At 44.9% G+C, this 18,570-nt stretch overlaps 1 protein-coding gene and 1 non-coding gene across 3 annotated transcripts in view; both read left to right on the top strand.

The window, feature by feature from the left end:
- Positions 1-18,570, top strand: part of PLCG2 (phospholipase C gamma 2) — a 181,700-nt gene that overhangs the window by 51,659 nt on the left and 111,471 nt on the right. The window contains exons 1-2 of one of the 2 annotated variants that reach the window (XM_023732536.1): positions 12,046-12,522; positions 15,000-15,111. The exons of the other annotated variant lie outside the window; for it this stretch is intronic. The gene's annotated coding sequence lies outside the window, so the exon portion shown is untranslated. Of the gene's footprint in view, positions 1-12,045; positions 12,523-14,999; positions 15,112-18,570 lie in introns of those variants that run through there. 2 annotated transcript variants of the gene reach the window in all.
- Positions 15,284-15,354, top strand: TRNAV-UAC (transfer RNA valine (anticodon UAC)). The gene has a single exon. It is a non-coding gene; the product is annotated as a tRNA-Val (tRNA).

Here is an 18,570-nt window from a genome sequence, read left to right on the forward strand (position 1 = left end):
AGTAGAACTGCCCCATAGGGTTTCCTAGGCTGTAATGTTTACAAGAGCAGATCGCCAGGCTGCTAGGTGGGTTCGAACCACTGACCTTTTGGTTAGCAGCTAAGTCCTTAACCATCAGGGCTTCTCTTGGAGAGACAATCAGTCTTTATTATTCACAGATTACGTATTTGCGATTTGCTTACTTGCTAAAATTTATTTGTAACCCCCAAATCAATACTCCTGGTGCTTTATGGTCATTCAGGGCAGCAAAAAAAATTTATGCTTTTGCACTTCTCAGTTGGAGGGACTGTGTTTGGTCCTGACCTTTGGGACCTGGGGCACTTGGGTTCCCTGGGGCTCGGTGCTCAGAGACTCGGTTTAAGTTGCTTGAAGCGCACGTTCCCAGCGGAGGTCGCAAGGTGACGCTCTGCCCGTTTGTTTAGCTCTCATACAGGTGTCCTTTTCGGGGTCTGTTCAGTGCCATGTTTTCCACATTTTTGTTGGTGATTTCTGTTCAAAGCAGCCCCCAGGCATACTGCTGAAGTGCTGTCCAATGTTCCTGAGCACAAGAAGGCTGTTGTAGTGTACCTTACAGAGAAAATCTGTGTGTTAGATAAGCCTCATTTAGGCACGAGTTATGGTGCTATTGGATGTGAGTTCAGTGTTATTGAATCAACAATATATGTTAAATTGTTGTTATGTGCTGTCCAGTGAGTTACAACTCATAGCCACCCTCTGTACAACAGAACAAAACTTTATCTGGTCCTGTGCCATCCTCACAATTGTTATGCTTGAGCCCATTGTTGCAGCCACTGTGTCAATCCATCTCATAGAAAGTCTTCCTTTTTTCACTGACCCTCTGCTTTACCAAGCATGATGTCCTTCTCCAGGGACTGGTCCCTCCTGATAATATGTCCAAAATACTTAAGACAAACTCTCACCATCCTCACTTCTAGGGAGCATTCTGGCTGTACTTCATCCAAGACAGATTTGTTTGTTCTTCTGGCAGTCCACGGTATATTCAATATTCTTTGCCAACACCATAATTCAAAAGCATCAATTTTTCTTCCATCTTCCTTATTCATTGTCCAGCTTTCACATGCATATGAGGCGATTGAAAACACCATGGCTTGGGTCAGATGTACCTTAGTCCTCAAGGTGACATCTTTGCTTTCGAACACTGTAAGAGGTCTTTTGCAGCAGATTTGCCCAATGCAATGCGGTGTTTGATTTCTCGTCTCCTACTTCCATGGATGTTGATTTTGGATCCAAGTAAAATGAAATCCTTGACAACTTCAATCTTTTCTCCATTTATCATGATGTTGCTTATTGGTCCAGTTGTGAGGATTTTTGTTTCCTTTGTGTTTAGGTGTAATCCGTACTGAAGGCTGTATCTTTAATCTTCATCAGTAAATGTTTCAAGTGTTCTTCACAATCCTCGGACAAGGTGTGTCATGTACATATCACAGGTTGTTAATGAGTCTTGCTCCAACCCTGATGCTTTGTTCTCCTTTATATAGTCCAGCTTCTTGGATTATTTCCTCAGCATACAGATTGAATAATATGGTGGAAGGATACAACCCTGATACATACCTTTCCTGATTTTAAACCACACAGTATCCCCTTGTTGTGTTCGAATGACTTCCTCTTGGCCTATGTACAGGTTCCTCATGAGCACAATTAAGTGTTCGGGAATTCCCATTCTTCTCAATGATCTCCATAATTTATTATGATCTGCACAGTCCAATGCCTATGCATAGTGAGTAAAACACAGGTAAACATCTTTCCGGTATTCTCTGCTTTCAGCCAAGACTCATGTGGCATCAGCAATGATATTCCTCGTTCTATGTCCTCTTCTGAACCTGACTTGAATTTCTGGCAGTTCCCTGTTGATGTGCTGCTGCAACTGCTTTTGAATGATTTTCAGCAAAAATTTGTGTGTGATATTACACTACAGGGGAAGTCAGCACAATGGGGCTAAACCAAAGCTAAGAAGTTTCCTGAATACAATCAAACACTTTGACGGATAGAGTAGCAGGGGTGGGGGTCTGGGGATCATGCTTTCAGGGGCATGTAGGTCAATTGGCGTAACAAAATTTATTAAGAAAATCTTCTGCATCCTACTTTGGAGAGTGGCGTCTGGGGTCTTAAAAGCTAGCGAGCGGCCATCTAAGATGCATCAATTGGTCCCAACCACATGGAGTAAAGGACAATGAAGAACACCGAAGACACAAGGAAAGTATTAGCCCAAGAGACTGAAAGGGCCACATAGACCAGGGACTTCATTGGCCTGAGACCAGAAGAACTGGATGGTGCCCAGCTACCACCAGTGACTGCCCTAACAGGGGACACAACAGAGAGTCCCTGATGGAGCAGGGGAAGGGTGGATGCAGAACTCAAATTCTAGTAAAAAGACCAGACTTAATGGTCTGACTGAGACTGGATCCACCCCAGAAAGTATGGCCCCCAGACTCTCTGTCAACCCAGAACTAAAACAATTTTCAAGCCCAACTCTTCAGACAAAGACTGGACTGGACTGTGGGACATAAAATGATACTCGTTAAGAGTGTGCTTCTTAGCTCAGGTAAATACATGAGACTAAATGGGCAGCTTCTGTCCAGAGGTGAGATGAGAAGGCAGAGAGGGTTAGGAGCTGGCTGAATGGACACGGGAAATCGGGTGGAAAGGAGGAGTGTGCTGTCACAGTATAAGGAGAGTAATTAGGGTCACATAACAATGTATGTATAAATTTTTGTATGAGAGACTAACTTGAATTGTAAACTTTCACTTAAACTACAACAATAAAAGTAATAGTTAACCAAAAAACCTAAAAACTAAAAACAAAAAAAATTTACTTGTGTGTGATATTAATGATATTATTTGATAATTTCTACATTCTCTTGGATCACCTTTCTTTTGAATGGACACAAATATGGATCTCTTCCAGTCAGTTGGCCAGGCAGCTGTCTTAAAAATTTCTTGGCATAGATGAGTCAGCACCTCCAGCACTACATCTGTTTGTTGAAACATCTCTATTGATGTTCTGTCAATTCCTGGAGCCTTGTTTTTCACCAATGCCTTCAGTGCAGCTTGGACTTCTTCCTTCAGTACCATCGGTTCTTGATCATATGCTACCTCCTGAAATGGCTGAAAGTCAACCAATTCTTTTTGGTACAGTGACTGTGTATTCCTTCTATCTTCTTTTGATGCTTCCAGCGTCATTCAATATTTTGCCCATAGAATCCTTCAGAATTGCAACTTGAGGCTTGAATTTTTTCTTTAGTTCTTTCAGCTTGAGAAATGCTGAGCGTGTTCTTTCTTTTTGGTTTTCTAACTCCAGGTCTTGGCATATTTCATTATAATACTTTGTCTTTTCGAGATGCCCTTTGAAATCTGTTCAGTTCTTTTACTTCCTCATTTCTTCCTTTCACTGTAGCTGCTCTACCTTCAGGAGCAAATTTCAGAGTCTCTTCTGACATCCATTTTGGTCTTTTCTTTCTTTCCTGTCTTTTTAATGACTTTTTGCTTTCTTCTTGTATAATGTCCTTGATAGCATCTCACAACTCGTCTGGTTTTTGGTCATTAGTGTTCAGTGCATCAAATCTGTTCCTGAGATAGTTTCTAAATTCAGGTGGGATATACTCAAGGTTGTATTTTGGCTTTCATGGACTTCTTTTAATTTAGCTTCAACTTGAGTATGACCGGTTGTAGGTCTGTTCCACAGTCGGCTCCTGGCCTTGTTCTGACTGATGATATTGAGCTTTTCCATCATCTCTTTCCACAGATGTAGTCAATTTGATTCCTGTGTATTCCATCTGGCAAAGTCCACGTGTATAGTTGCTGTTTATGTTGTTGAAAAAAGTATTTGGAATGAAGAAGTTGATCTTGAAAAATTCTATCATGTGATTTCTGGCGTTGTTTTATCACCAAGGCCATATTTTCCAACTAGTGATTCTTCTTATTTGTTTCCAACTTTCATATTCCAGTCACCAGTAATTACAAGTGCATCTTGATTGCATGTTTGATCGATTTCAGACTGCATAAGTTGGTAAAAATCTTCAATTTCTTTATCCTTGGCCTTAGTGGTTGGTACGTAAATTTGAATAATAGTTGTAGTAACTGGTCTTCCTTATAGGCGTATGGATATTATCCTGTCACTGACAGCATTGTACTTCAGGATAAATCTGTAAATTTTTTTTGACGATGAATGCAATGCCATTCCTCTTCCATTTGTCCTTTCTGACATAATAGGCCATATGATTGTGGATTCAAAATGGCCAATACCAGCCCATTTCAGCTCACTGATGTCTAGGATATTGATATTTATGTGTTCTATTTCATTTTTGATGACTTCCAATTTTCCTAGGTTCATACTTCATACATTTCACTTTCCGATTATTAATGGATGTTGGCAGCTGTTTCTTGTCATTTTGAGTCATGCCACCTCAGCAAATGAAGGTCCTGAAAGCTTTACTCCATCATGTCATTAAGGTCAACTCTACTCAGAAGAGGCAGCTCTTCCTCAATTGTGTTTTGAGTGCCTTCCAACCTGAGGGGCTTGTCTTCTGGCACTGTATCACAGAATGTTCCACTGCTATTCATAAGGTTTTCACTGGCCAGTTTTTTCAGAAGTAGACTGCCAGGTCCTTCTTCCTAGTCTGTGTTAGTCTGGAAGCTCTGCTGAAACCTGTCCACCATGGGTGACCCTGCTAGTATTTGAAATACCAGTGGCATAGCTTCCGGCATCACAGCAGCGCACAAGCCACCATAGTACGACAAACTGCCAGATGAGTGGTAATATGTTAAATTAGGAGGCTTTAAACAGAAACACACATATGTATTGATTGGTTGATGAAAATGTTCTGACCAGAAGCTGCAGGAACCAAACCTGTATTTCCCCTAGAGTATTGGTTCCTGGACCTGTTGCCATTGAGTTTATTCTGACTTACAGTGACCCTGTAAGACAGAATAGAACTGCCCCCATAGGTTTCCAAGGCTGTAATCTTTATGGTTTAGGAACCGTGGTGGTGCAGTGATTAAATGCTTGGCTGCTAACTGAAAGGTCAGCGGTTCAAATCTACCAGCTGCTCCACTAGAGAAAAATGTGATAGTCTCCTTCTGTTAAGATTTACAGCCTTTGAAACCCTATGGGCCAGTCTGTTCTCCTTTAGGGTCGCTATGATTTGGAATCAACTCGACGGCAATGGGTTAATCTTTTTTTAGGTAGATGTAATGTAGTGGCCAGAAGAGTGGGTTCTAGATGCAGACTTCTTGGGTTCAACTTCCAGCTCTGCACTTAGGACCCATGTGATGTTGAGGTCAAGTTGCTTTAGCTTATGTACTTCAGTCTCCTCATTTATAAAATTTTTGACGTTATTCAGTCATAAAATTCTTGCCTTCCATGCAGGAGATCCAGGCTCGATTCCCAGCCAGTGCACCTCATCCGCAACCAGTTTGTCTGTCAGTGGAGGCTTGCATGTTGGTATGATGCTGAATGGGTCTTAGAGGAGCTTCTAGACTAAGAAAGACTAGAAAGAAGGGCCTGGCGATCTACTTCTGAAAATCAGCCCATAAAAACCCTATGAATCCCAACTGTCTAATCCGAAACCAATCATGGGGATAACTCAGGACTGGACAGCATTTCATTCCATGGTACATGGCATCGCCATGAGTCAGGGACAAGCTTGACAGCAGCTAACAACAACATCCTGTAGGAATGTTTTAGAGTGAAATGTGCTAGTACAAATAAAGCACTCTTAGAATAATGCACTCATTAAATGGTGGTGGTAGTTGGAGGAGCCTTCTGTACAATATTCAGTACTAAAAATCATGACAGCCACTGCCATTTATTAACCATGTCTTCTGAGAACCACAAGGAGCCCTGATGGTGCAGTGGTTAAGCTCTTGACTACCAACCGAAAGGTTGGCAGTTCAAAGCCAGCAGCAGCTCTGTGGGTGAAGGATGTGGCAGTCTGCTTCCGTGAAGATTATTACAGCCTTGGAAACCCTGTGGGGCAGTTCTCTGTCCTATAGGGTCGCTATGAGTCAGAACATACTTGAAGGCAGTGGGTTTTTTGGTTTCTGAGAAGCAGTGTCCTTGGTGCTTTATAAATCCTCCTTCTGCCTCTTGATAAGTCTACCCATTTTACCGATGGAGAAACTGAGTCTCAGAAGGTAACATGACCTTCCTGAAGCCACTTGGCTGAAACACCGCTGCCATAAGTTACTCCAGTCTGTCTCTCAAGGCAGCCTGAGACACTTTTGAGCAGCTCTTAGGTTTTTTGGAAACTTCTTCATCCTGTATCCAGTTGGGAGCCTTGGTTCTTGTTGCTGAAGATCAAAACGAGCCTCCGGCTTCCTCTGGATGGCCAGTCAGGTAACTGAAGATGAAGCACATGGCCCTGAATTCTCCTCTGGACTTAGCCTCCCCTGACCTCCTAATGCATATCCTGGTAGTCCGTGGATTCTGTATCACCTTGCTTTGGTCATGGGCTAAGATTGCATTTCCCTGTTGAACTTGTGTTGAAATAAGACTCACTGGATTTTTTCATGGGATACTTTCAATTGGAGGCACAGGGAGATGCCTATTAAATTGACGTCTGCTGCACTTACAGGGTTACTGTGTGTCGGAATCAACTCGACAGCAGCGGGTTTGGTTTATACTTACAATGGATTGATGCTGTTTTGGAGCTTTAGCTCCTGTCCAGGTGCAGTTGAGTTTTCAGACCAGAGAATAGACTTTCATTTATTCCTTTAAGATCTCACCCCTTTTGTTTCAGGTGAGGGATCAGAACTTCAGATACCTGCAGGAGACCAGGCAGGTGACCTAAATATTAGAAGGGGCTGGGTCAAAGGGGACAAATGATAGGACGCAGGGCTCAGAGTGGGAAAGGGAAAGAAGAGTCGAAATTGTGGCTAACAGGGAGCCCACGCCTGCCTGCACTAAAGGGGGCAGACTGTACCCCATACTTCAGGTTCAGGGTCCTCAGATCTGAGGCTGGAAATATGGGCTGGCGTTGTGAAATCGCCTCATTTTTCAAAAATGCTGACTCGTTTAAACAAAGAAACATAATCTTGACCTGACAAAAGTCTGTAGCCAGATGTCATTCACAGGCCAACAGTTAGGAAGTCTGCACAAGACTCGAGAACTTGGGCAGTTTGTACCTTGTTGTGTGGCATCGGGTACCTCTGCTCCTGGCTCTGTCTGTCAGTCTTGATTGATGGGTCCCTCGGGTCGGCAGAGCGGCCTGGAGAGAGACACCTGTATGACCTTAAGCAAGTTATAAAATTCATCCAAGACTTGATTTTGTCATATGGAAGCTGGACTTTCCAGCATCAGCCTTCAAACTTACTGTGCAGATCAGATGATGTAGCGTTTATCAGAGGGCCCAGCAAAATATCTGGCATGTAAGTGTTCAGTAAATGTTTGGGTTGGCAGGTAGAATGCCCATGTGTACAGCTGGGAAGGTAGATTCCTTTGCATTTAGGCGTGGATTCCAGGAAGGTGGAATGCCCGAGTCTACAGGTGTGGGTTCCAGCATGCTTAATACCCCAGCATACAGGTGCGCGGGTTCCAGCAGATGGAATGCCTCAGTGTACAGGTGTGGATCCGGCCGGTGGAATGCCACAGTGTACGGGTGCAAGTCTGGCACGCTGAATGCCCGAATGTACAGGTGCAGAGCTGATGTGATTAGAGTGTACAGGCAGGACAGGTGGGGTGGGTAGGCACTAGGGCACATGGACGTTCTGGGTTACTTAATGCTGTGTTTCAGCAAGTGGCCTCCTTGCTCTTCCTGGAACATACTGTGCATGTTTCCATTTTACAGCCTTTGCACTTGTCCTTCGTTCTGCTTGGAACGTTCTTCCCCAGACATCCACGTGGATCTGACCTTCACTTCCTCAGGCCTCAGCTCTGATGTCACCTCCTCCAGAGGGGCCTCCCTGATCATACCTTCTAGAGAGCTCCTCCCTTTTCCTCTGTCACTCACCATGCCTCACTCTGCTTTGGTATAATTTTTATAGCACTGATCATTGCCGGATGTAATAAGTATTTATTTGTTTGCTGTCTATCTCTTCCTGTTAGAATGCAGTCCCACAGGCAGAGGAATTTGGTGCCAGGCACACAGTTTATCTTTATTGATTGACTGGTGAGATGAATGGATGTGACCTTCACCATGGTAATCATTGATCATAGCAGCAAATATTTAAGCACCAACTGTAAGTCCTGCATTCTGCTGAGTGCTTTGATGCGGTGGTTAAGTGCTTGGCTGCTAACTGAAAGGTCGGTGATTCGAACCCACCAACTGCTCCATGGGAGAAAAATATGACAGTCTGCTTCCATAAAGATTACAGCCTAGGCATAAACAGAATATGAGTCATAACTAACAATGCGCAAACACCAGAAGAGAAACTAGATAACTGGGAGCTCCTAAAAATCAAACACTTATGCTCATCAAAAGACTTCACCAAAACAGTCAAAAGACAACCTACAGACTGGGGAAAAAATTTTGGGCTATGACAGATCTGATCAGCGTCTAACCTCTAAAGTCTACAAGATACTGCAAAATTTCAACAACTAAAAGACAAAGAACACGGTTAAAAAATGGGCAAAAGATATGAACAAGCCACTTCACCAAAGAAGACATTCAAGTGGCTAACAGACACATGAGGAAATACGATCATTAGCCATTAGAGATGCACATAAAAACTACAGTGAGATATCATCTCACCGCAGAAAGGCTAGCATTAATCCAAAAAACACAAAATAATAAATGTTGGAGAGGTTGTGGAGAGACTGGAACACTTATACACTGTTGTTGGGCATGTAAAATGGTACAACCACTTTGGAAATCAATTTGGCACTTCCTTTTAAAAAGCTAGAAATAGAAGTACCATACAATCCAGTAATCCCTCACCTTGGAATATATCCTAGAGAAAAATAAGAGCCGTCGCATTAATAGATATATGCACACCCATGTTCATTGTAGCACTGTTGACGATAGCAAAAAGATGGAAAGAAACTAGGTGCCCATTAACGGACAAATGGATAAACAAATTGTGGTATATTCACACAATGGAATACTACGCAATGATAAAGAACAATGATGAATCCATGAAACATAACATGGAGGAATCTGGAAGGCATTATGCTGAGTGAATTTAGTCAGTCACAAAAGGATAAATATTGTATAAGACCACTATTATAAGAACTCAAGAAAAGGTTTAAACACAGAAGAAAGCATTCTTTGATGGTTATGAGGGTGGGGAGGGACGGAGAGGGGTATTCACTAACTAGAGAGTAGACAAAAATTATCTTAGGTGAAGGGAAGGACAGCGCACACTACAGGGGAAGTCAGCACAACTGGACTAAACCAAAGCTAAGAAGTTTCCTGAATACACTCAAACACTTGGAGGGACAGAGTAGCAGTGGCAGGAGTCTGGGGACCATGGTTTCAGGGAACATCTAGGTCAGTTGGCATAACAAAGTTTATTAAGAAAATATTCTGCATCCTACTTTGGTGAGTGGCGTCTGGGGTCTTAAAAGCTAGCAAGCGGCCATCTAAGATGCATGAATTGGTCCCAACTCACCTGGAGTAAAGGAGAATGAAGAACACAAAGACACAAGGAAAGTATTAGCCCAAGAGACAGAAAGTACCACATGAACCAGAGACTGCATCAGCCTGAGATCAGAAGAACTAGATGGTGCCCGGCTACCACCAATGACCACCCTGACAGGGAACACAACAGAGAGTCCTTGAAGGAGCAGGAGAAAAGTGGGGTGCAGAACTCAAATTCTAGTAAAAAGACCAGACTTAATGGTCTGAGTCAGACTGGAGGATCCCCAGAAAGCATGGTCCTTGGCCAGCTCTTCAAAGATTAGACTGGATTATGGGATATAAAATGATGCTCGTGAAGAGAGTGCTTCTTAGCTCAAGTAGATACATGAGACTAAATGGGCAGCTCCTGTCCGGGGGTGAGATGAGAAGGCATAGAGGGTCAGGAGCTGATGGCATGGACATGGGAAATCGGGTGGAAAGGAGGAGGGGCTGTCACAGTATAGGGAGAGCAGTTAGGGTCACATGACAATGTATGTATAAAGTTTTGTATGAGAGACTAACTTGAATTGTAAACTTTCACGTGAAGTACAACAATAAAAAAAGATCTTACAGCCTAGGATACCCTATGGAACAGTTCCACTCTGTCCTGTAGTGCCACTATGAGTCAGAATCGACTCAACAGCATAAAACAACAATAACATCTACAACAATAAAAAAAAAAGTTCATTAAGAAAATGTTCTGCATCCCACCTTTGTGAGTGGCATCTGGGGTCTAGCGAGCAGCCATCTAAGATGCATCAATTGGTCCCAACTACATGGAGTAAAGGACAATGAAGAACACCAAAGACACAAGGAAGGTATTAGCCCAAGGTCTGAAAGGGCCACATAGACCAGGGACTTCATCAGCCTGAGACCAGAAGAACCGGATGGTGCCTGGCTACCACCAGTGACCGCCCTAACGGGGGACAGAACAGAGAGTCATTGATGGAGCAGGGGAAGGGTGGGGTGCAGAACTCAAATTCTAGTAAAAAGACTAGACTTAATGTCTGACTGAGACTGGCGCACCCCAGAAAGCATGGCCCCCAGACTCTCTGTCAACCCAGAACTAAAACCATTCCCAAGGCCAACTCTTCAGACAATGATTAGACTGGACTATGGGACATAAAATGATACTCGTGAAGAGTGTGCATCTTTGCTCAAGTAGATACATGAGACTAAATGGGCAACTTCTGTCTGGAGGTGAGATGAGAAGGCAGAGAGGGTTAGGAGCTGGTTGAATGGACATGGGAAATCAGGTGTGGAAAGGAGGAGTGTGCTGTCACAGTATAGGGAGAGCAACTAGGGTTAACATAACAATGTGTGTATAAATTTTTGTACGAGAAACTAGAATTGTAAACTTTCACTTAAAGCACAATAAAAAAAAATTGCACTTGAAAAAAAAATCTCCTTCAACCCTCACATCAGCTCCGTAAGCTTGGCCCAATTTACTGTGTCCCCGTTTTCTGGATGGGGAAATGGAAGCCCTGGAAGCATGGGCAGTGGGTGGCGTGGATGCGGTGGATCTGGCATTTGAACCTCCGTCTGACCCCAGTGCTCTAGCTGGGACTCCAGGCTGGGTCCCTGGCCTATGCTGGGAAGGGGGAGGCAGGTGTGTATTTTGGCCCCAGGCTGTAGAGTCAGACAAGCATCTGTATCCTGGGCTGGATCCGTTCCTGTGCGATGTGGGGAACACAGGCGGCCAGGGAGGCTTGGCTGCTCTCACCCCCCGCCCCTGCCCTCACTGCTGTTGTTGTTAGGTGCCATCAAGTCAGTTCTGACTCATAGTGACCTTATGTACAACAGAATGAAACATTGCCCGGTCCTGTGCCATCCTCACAATCGTTGTTATGTTTGAGCCCATTGTTGCAGCCACTTTGTCAGTCCATCTTGTTGAAAGTCTTCCTCTTTTTTTTTCTGACCCTCTATTTTACCAAACATGATGTCCTTCTCCAGGGACTGGTCCCTCCTGATAACATGTCCAAAGTATGTGAGACGAAGTCTTGCTATCCTCACTTCTAAGGAGCATTCTAGCCATACTTCCTCCAAGACAGAGTTGTTCGTTCTTCTGGGAGTCCATGGTATATTCATTCAGTAGTCTTTGCCATCACCAAAATCCAAATGCGTCAATTCTTCAGTCTTCCTTATTCATTGTCCAGCTTTTGCATGCATACGAGGTGATTGAAAAGACCATGGCTTGGGTCAGGCGCATCTTAGTCCTCTCTGAGAGGGAGAGAAGAGTCTCACCTTCTAGCTCGCTGTAACAGGAACTGCCAGGAGGCCGCCCTAGCCAGCCCCTGCCCACCCCCCACCCCCACCCCCACCTTGGTTTGCAAAACTGTGAGCTTGGTGGGGAAATACTAACCACAGTGAAGACTCATTTGCAAAGGTAAAGCAGGGTTGGGCTGGGGGGGCTTTTCTGTCCCACAGAAGGGACTGACTCCCCAGGCTGGCTGTCTTGCGGGAACCTGTTGTACCCCACCATTGTGCTTGAGAGTTTGGAGTTACCAGCTGCAGTCTTTATTGTGTTGGCCTGAGTCTTTTCCTGTGATAAATGGGAGAATAATAATATCGTGGCCGGATTGTAAAGCCTTCGTGCACTAAGTTGCTGTGAACACGTGGTGCATCTTAGCCTTTCTTACTATGGTGGTGCTTGTGGCTAACACACTCAGTCTTCTCTCCTGGCCTCTGCTCTGTGCAGTACCTGCTTTTTAGGAATAATCCTCTGATTAAGCAACAAGGGGTAAAGGAATACCCCCTAATGTGTGTGTTTCTTTTCCCCATCAAGCAGAATTTCCGGTTTTCATCGTACTTCGTGAGCAATCTGGTATTTGGTTGATCAAGTGCATGTTGCGGGCCAGACCCTGTTCCCACAAAGCTGAAGAATGAAATGAGGGCCCATCCTCTTGCCTCGGGTCTGGTGGAGGCTCCAGTGGGTGACCAGTTAGCTGTAAGAGAACAGGCTAAGTGCCAGAATAGGAAGGTGTTAACTTGCTGGAGGCCCCGGCATCTGGCCAGTCACCCTCTTGGGGCCTTTTCTTTGCCCAGCTTGGTGCTGGGGCCACTGTGGTGACAGAGGGGAATGAATAAGTACTGTAAAATTTGATGAGAACCTGGAAAGGGGAAGTCCAGAAGAGGAAGGGAAGCCCTTGCAGAAAGCAGACGTTTGTGTGGGGCCCTAAAGCCGAGCTAGATGGCCTTTCCTGCTCACAGAGCCTTCATAGATCCCAGTGAACCTGTAGCCCTTCCCTGCAGAGGACACACAGCGTGAGGACACTGTGCTTGGGTTCATGGACCCCACGAAGGCTTGTGAACCCCAGAGTGGAAATCGCTCCTTTAAAGAATGAGGGCTGTACCCTCAGAGGAAGGCTTTCTGGGCCAGAACGCTGGGTAGGCCACGGCCAAGGTGTCGGTGGAGATTCACCCAGTGCTCTGGGAAGAGTGTCTGGAAGGTCAGGGCTGCTTCTTGCAGTCTGTCCATCCCCCTCTGAGCCCTTTCCTGGATCATGGCTCCATCATTCTCTCCCAGGGCCATGGGCCAGTGTTCTGGCCGACACAGCCAGAGAGTGAGGGGCTGCCCCGCTGTGGGAAGGCACCCAGAAATCCCCTAGTCTCTCCTGTTGATCACTAACGAGGCGGAAAGGTGCTTTGCCTGTCCGATCTGACGGCTTACTTTGGCCTTCAGAGCAGTGAGTACTTTTGGCATCTCTCTCTGCCCGCAGGCTTGGCTTCAGAGATGATCCACCATCAGCCAGAATCTAACCTGTTCACCCCAAGGACTTCTGAGAGGTCACTCTTTGTGACAGCTCCCTTGTAATGGGCAAATGGAGGGGAAGTAGCCAGGCTCACCTGTTCTCCACTCCTCTCACCTGCCTCACCTAATGCCTGTGGCGCCAAGCCCGGCCAGGTGGCCATGAATGAATGACTCACCTTCTGGAGCCTGCTCTGGGAAGTGGTTGATTTTCCCAAGCAGGGACAGATTGTCCAGTAAGCAAGGTAAGCACAGACTTTCTTGTGCTTACTTACTAATCTGTAGTGAACAATTAAACAAGGATTTCACCTCATGTTTAAAACTCGTGAAATTGTTCACTACAGATTAGCAAGTAAGCACAAGTAAGCCCGTGCTTACATTCCTAGATCATCCACCCCTGTCAGGGACTGTAAATTTGAAAAGAGGCTTTGATTTTGTAGGAAGATGTTTTGGGGTTGGGAGACAGACAGATGTCAGCCATACCTAGAAGTAGAGTCTTTGATGTGGTGAAAAAATGTGAAGTTGTTCACTGCAAGGTTGGCCAAAGGATTAAAGTAACTATGAAGTCTGCCTCGGCACCTACTAAATATTCAGTAGGAAGGTTTGGCCTGTTCTCTGTTCATGTCAGGCATTTCTGCCCTGAACTTTACCTGGGCAGGGCTCTGTTTTCTACAGGATGGTCTTTCAGCCTGCGGGAGGGGCTCAACCTGGGAACCAGTGTGGGTGGTGCTGGAGACCGCTGGCTCTGGAGCGGGCTGGCAGGGCTTGGATGCAGCTCACACATCCTGCCTGAGCCTCAGTATCCTCTTCTGCAAAGTGGAGATGATGGTACTAGTGTCACTGAGGGGGCTGTGGGAAGAACCCCTGAGTTGATGAACATCAAGCATTGAGCATGGAGGTCCATCCACCATGAGTTCTCAGAAGCATCCCCAGCCCCAGGCAGGATCTAGCTGGGCCAGGACAAGGTCCGAGCAGGGCTGGGAGGTCTTCTTTGGAGGGGAACTAGTTCCCATTCCAAAGATATCCCGGACTTCTCTGACGGGGAACTTCTTTAACAAAACTCCTGTCAGTCCCTGAAGGACCTGGGTTTTTAGCTGACGATACTGTTTGTTTTTTAAAGTGAATTCTGAGTTCCTTTTGGGTGGATAAGGAGGAGGTCTTTGTCCTTTGCAGACATCTCTGCACTGTGCTGATGACGCGTTAAAGTCTTTGCCATAATCTACTCTCAGGGCCTAAATTAGATGCCAGAGGACCAGTGGAAGGGGCCATGGTTTCACAGGGGCTGCTTTTCTGGAAGTGGTGGCTCCCAGTGGGGAAGTGTCTGGGCTTTGTGGTCCCACTTGCTAGGCTGGGTGTCAGTTCTGCCACCGATTGCCTATGGGACCTTGGACAAACTCCCTGTCTGCTCTGATGAGCCTTGGTTTTCACAGCCAGGGTGCTCCTTAGAGGCGAGGATAGCGAGACTTCATTTCATGTACTTTGGACATGTTATCAGGAGGGACCAGTCCCTGGAGAAGGACATTATGCATGGTAAAGCAGAGTGTCAGCAAAAAAAAAAAAAAACAAAGACCCTCAACAAGATGGATTGACAGAGTGGCTGCAATGATGGCCTCAAGCATAGCAACGATTGTGAGGATGGCGCAGGACTGAGTAGTGTTTCATTCTGTTGTACCTAGGGTCACTATGAGTCAGAACCAACTCGACGGCATCTGACAACAACAGCAAGATAGGCGTAATAATGACTCCTGCATCGTAGGGTTGCTGAGACCCTGAAATGAGATAATTCAGGTAAATCAATTGATAATGTGCCTTACACACAGTCAATACTCAGTAAATGGCAGCTGTTGATAATAATAATGAAAATAATAAGAGCAACCTGTTGTTACCCATCTATACTTTCCCTCCAGGGGCACAAAGGGAAGGACCAGAACCTTCATGTCCACTAGGGTGTTCTTGTGAGGCATTGGTGGTTCAGTGGTAGAATTCTTGCCTTACATGTAGGAGACCTGGGTTTGATTCCCAGCAAATGCACCTCATGCGCAGCCACCACCTGTCAGTGGAGGCTTGTGTGTTGCTGTGATGCTGAATAAGCTTCAATGGAGTTTCCTGACGAAGGTGGACAAAAAGAAAGGCATGGCAATCTACTTCTGAAAATCAGCTAATGAAAACCCTATGGATCGCAACAGTTCAATCTACAACCAATCATCGGGATGGTACAGGGCCAGGTAGTGTTTTGTTCCGTTGCGTATGGGGTTGTCATGAGTGAGGAGCCGACTCAACAGCAGCTAAAGTCAACAACAACAACAGTGTTTGTTTTTTTTTTTTTAATTTAATTTTATCATTGTACTTTAAGTGAAAGTTTACAATTCAAGCTAGTCTCTCATTCAAAACTTTGTAGATACATTGCTATGTGACCCTAATTGCTCTCCCCACACTGTGACAGCACACTCCTCCTTTCCGCCCTTGATTTCCAGTGTCCATTCAGCCAGCTCCTGACCCTCTCTGCAGTCTCATCTCACCTCTGGACAGTAGCTGCCCATTTAGTCTCATGTATCTACTTGAGCTAAGAAGCACACTCTTCACGAGTATCATTTTATGTTCTGTAGTTCAGTCTAATCTTTGTCTGAAGAGTTGGCCTCGGGAATGGTTTTAGTGCTGAGTTGACAGAGAGTCCGGGCACCATGCTCTTTGGGGTTCCTCCAGTCTCGGTCAGGCCATTAAGTCTGATCTTTTCACTAGAATTTGAATTCTGCATCCCGCTTTTCTCCTTCTCCAACATGGACTCTGTTGTGTTCCCTGTCAGGGCGGTCATTGGTGGTAGCTAGGCACCATCTAGTTCTTCTGGTCTCAGGCTGCCAACAGTGTTTTTTATGCCCTCAGGTACTCTCAGAATGCCACTGTGGACCCAGTCCTTGCACTTTACAGATGGGGAAACTGAGGCCCAGAGAGGTAAAATGACTCTTCCAAGGTCACATAGTAAGCTTATGGCAGAGGTGGGACATGAACCCTCTGCTCTGCTGAATTGCTCACTCTAATTGGCCCTTGAGTTGACCACAGGCACTTGTTCTCATTTCTGGAGCCAAGAGGTTCTTGCTGTTGGGCCACTGACCAGTTGCAGGGGAGAGGACATCTGATTTCATCCTCCCCTGTGTAGGGGTGAATAGTGCAGGCTCTGGAGCCAGACCAGGCAGGCTTGGATCCTGGCTTGACCAGTGTGACCTTGGGCAAGTCATTGACTGAATTGCTCTGCCTCAGTTTCCCATTTATGGAATGGAGGTGATAATCTCAGTCTCACGCAAGCACTCTCGTCAGAATGCCTGACATGTACTCGATGTTTATGTAAATGCAGCTTCTTCCTTTTTCTCCTCTTTGGTTTTCTCTGAAGCCAAGAGGTCCATGGTGGGAGATGAAGACCGATCTTTTCCTTCGGACCATTCAGCATCAGTCAAACCTTTAGAATATTCTCTACCCCAACTGGTCAGAGTTCAGATAATTGTCTATATTGTCAGAACCTTTCTTTTAATAAAAGACGAAGTATAAAGTTCAAAGAAAGACAAGAATTTGTATATATGCGGTGCCACTCGTTAGAGGGAAGGATGTGACGGAATGACAGGGTGTGGTTAAAAGGAGAATCCATATCAACTCTTCTGCCGGTGCTGAGTGAGCTTAAACTCCTTGTGGACGGTCCTAGGAATTGAGTTCCATCTGTCTTGTAGCTGTGATCTTTGCCCTTCCCACATGATTGGGCCCCTGTGCTAGGCCCAGCTCAGGCCCGGTGGGGCACTTCCTCTGGGTTTCAGTGACTGGCTTATCAGAAGGCAGCATGAGCATCTATTTCTGGCCTGGGCTCAAAATAATATGGATACTGGCAGAAGGCCGAGCGCAGAATTGGTTTGTAGGATGCAGAAGTAGCAAACAGGGAGAGGGGTAAGAAATGGTCTTCTCCGAGGGTAGACCAGGCAGGCCTCCAGGTGCCATGACAAGGCCTGATTTGCAGACAGTGCCTGGGGATCTTTGAACCAAGGATAGGAAAGTGACTCCTTCCTCACTTCCCTTCGCTCTTTCTGATCAGGTCAACGAAACCATCTGTCTGGTACTAATCTCTCTCTTTTTTTTCTTTCTTGATAACTGTATGTTCTTTTTATTTATTTTTGTTGTGTTGACGATATACATAGCAGAACATACACCAATTCAACGGTTTCTACATGTACAGTTTAGTGACAGTGATTACATTCTTCCAGTTCTGCAACCATTCTCACTCTCCTTTTCTAAGTTATTCTTCCTCCATTAACATAAACTCCCTGCCCCCTAAAGTTGCTGTCTAATCTTTCAAGTTGCTGTTGTCAGTTTGATCCCATATAGATAATTCTTAAAAAAGCACGATGCTCAAGGTAGACTTTCTTTACTAATGAAGCTAAACAGTTGTTTGGTTTAAAGAAGACTTCAGGGGATATTTTTGGTTTAAGGTTTAAAGATTACCTTAGGGCAATAACTGTGTATTTTTTTTTTTATTATTAAAGTTTTTCTGAGATAATTATAGATGCACATGCAGTTGTAAGAAATAACAAAGGGAGATCTCGTGTAGACTTTACCCGTTTCCCCTGAAGGTAACATTTTGCAAGATGATGGTACAATGTAACCAGGATATTGACATTGATACAATCTACCACCTATTGGATCCAGATTTCCTGTTTGATTTGTACTTGTTTGTATGTGTATATGTAGTTCTTTGCAATTTGACTACCTGTATAGATTCTTGTAACTACCACCACAGTCAGAAGAGTGAACAGTTCTTTCACCCCGAGGACCCCTTGAGTTGTCCCTTTTCTAACCACACCCACCTCCCACCTGCCACGGCCCCATTTGTTCTCCAGTTCTAAATTTTTGGTGTTATAAAGATATGTATAACACAACATTTGCCCATTCAGTGTTTCTCACGTGTACAGTTTAGTGATACCACTTACATTCATCATGGTACGCAACCATCACCACTAGTTGTTGTCAAATTTTCCATCACCATAAACAGAAACTCACTGCTTCCTAAACAATGTCCAGTTCTAAAATTTGAATATGTCTTTTCTGGAAAGACGTATATATATATTTTATTAATAAGGGGTAACATTCATATTCTGCTGCAAAAGGCCTCTTTAAAGTGTTTAAAAGTATAGATGTCACCTGGAAGACTAAGGTGCACCCAACTCAAGCCATAGTGTTTTCAGTTGCCTCATATGCATGTGAAAGCTGGAT

Source organism: Trichechus manatus, unplaced genomic scaffold (genome assembly GCF_000243295.1).
Source record: "Trichechus manatus latirostris isolate Lorelei unplaced genomic scaffold, TriManLat1.0 scaffold00053, whole genome shotgun sequence".
Lineage (NCBI taxonomy): Eukaryota > Metazoa > Chordata > Mammalia > Sirenia > Trichechidae > Trichechus > Trichechus manatus.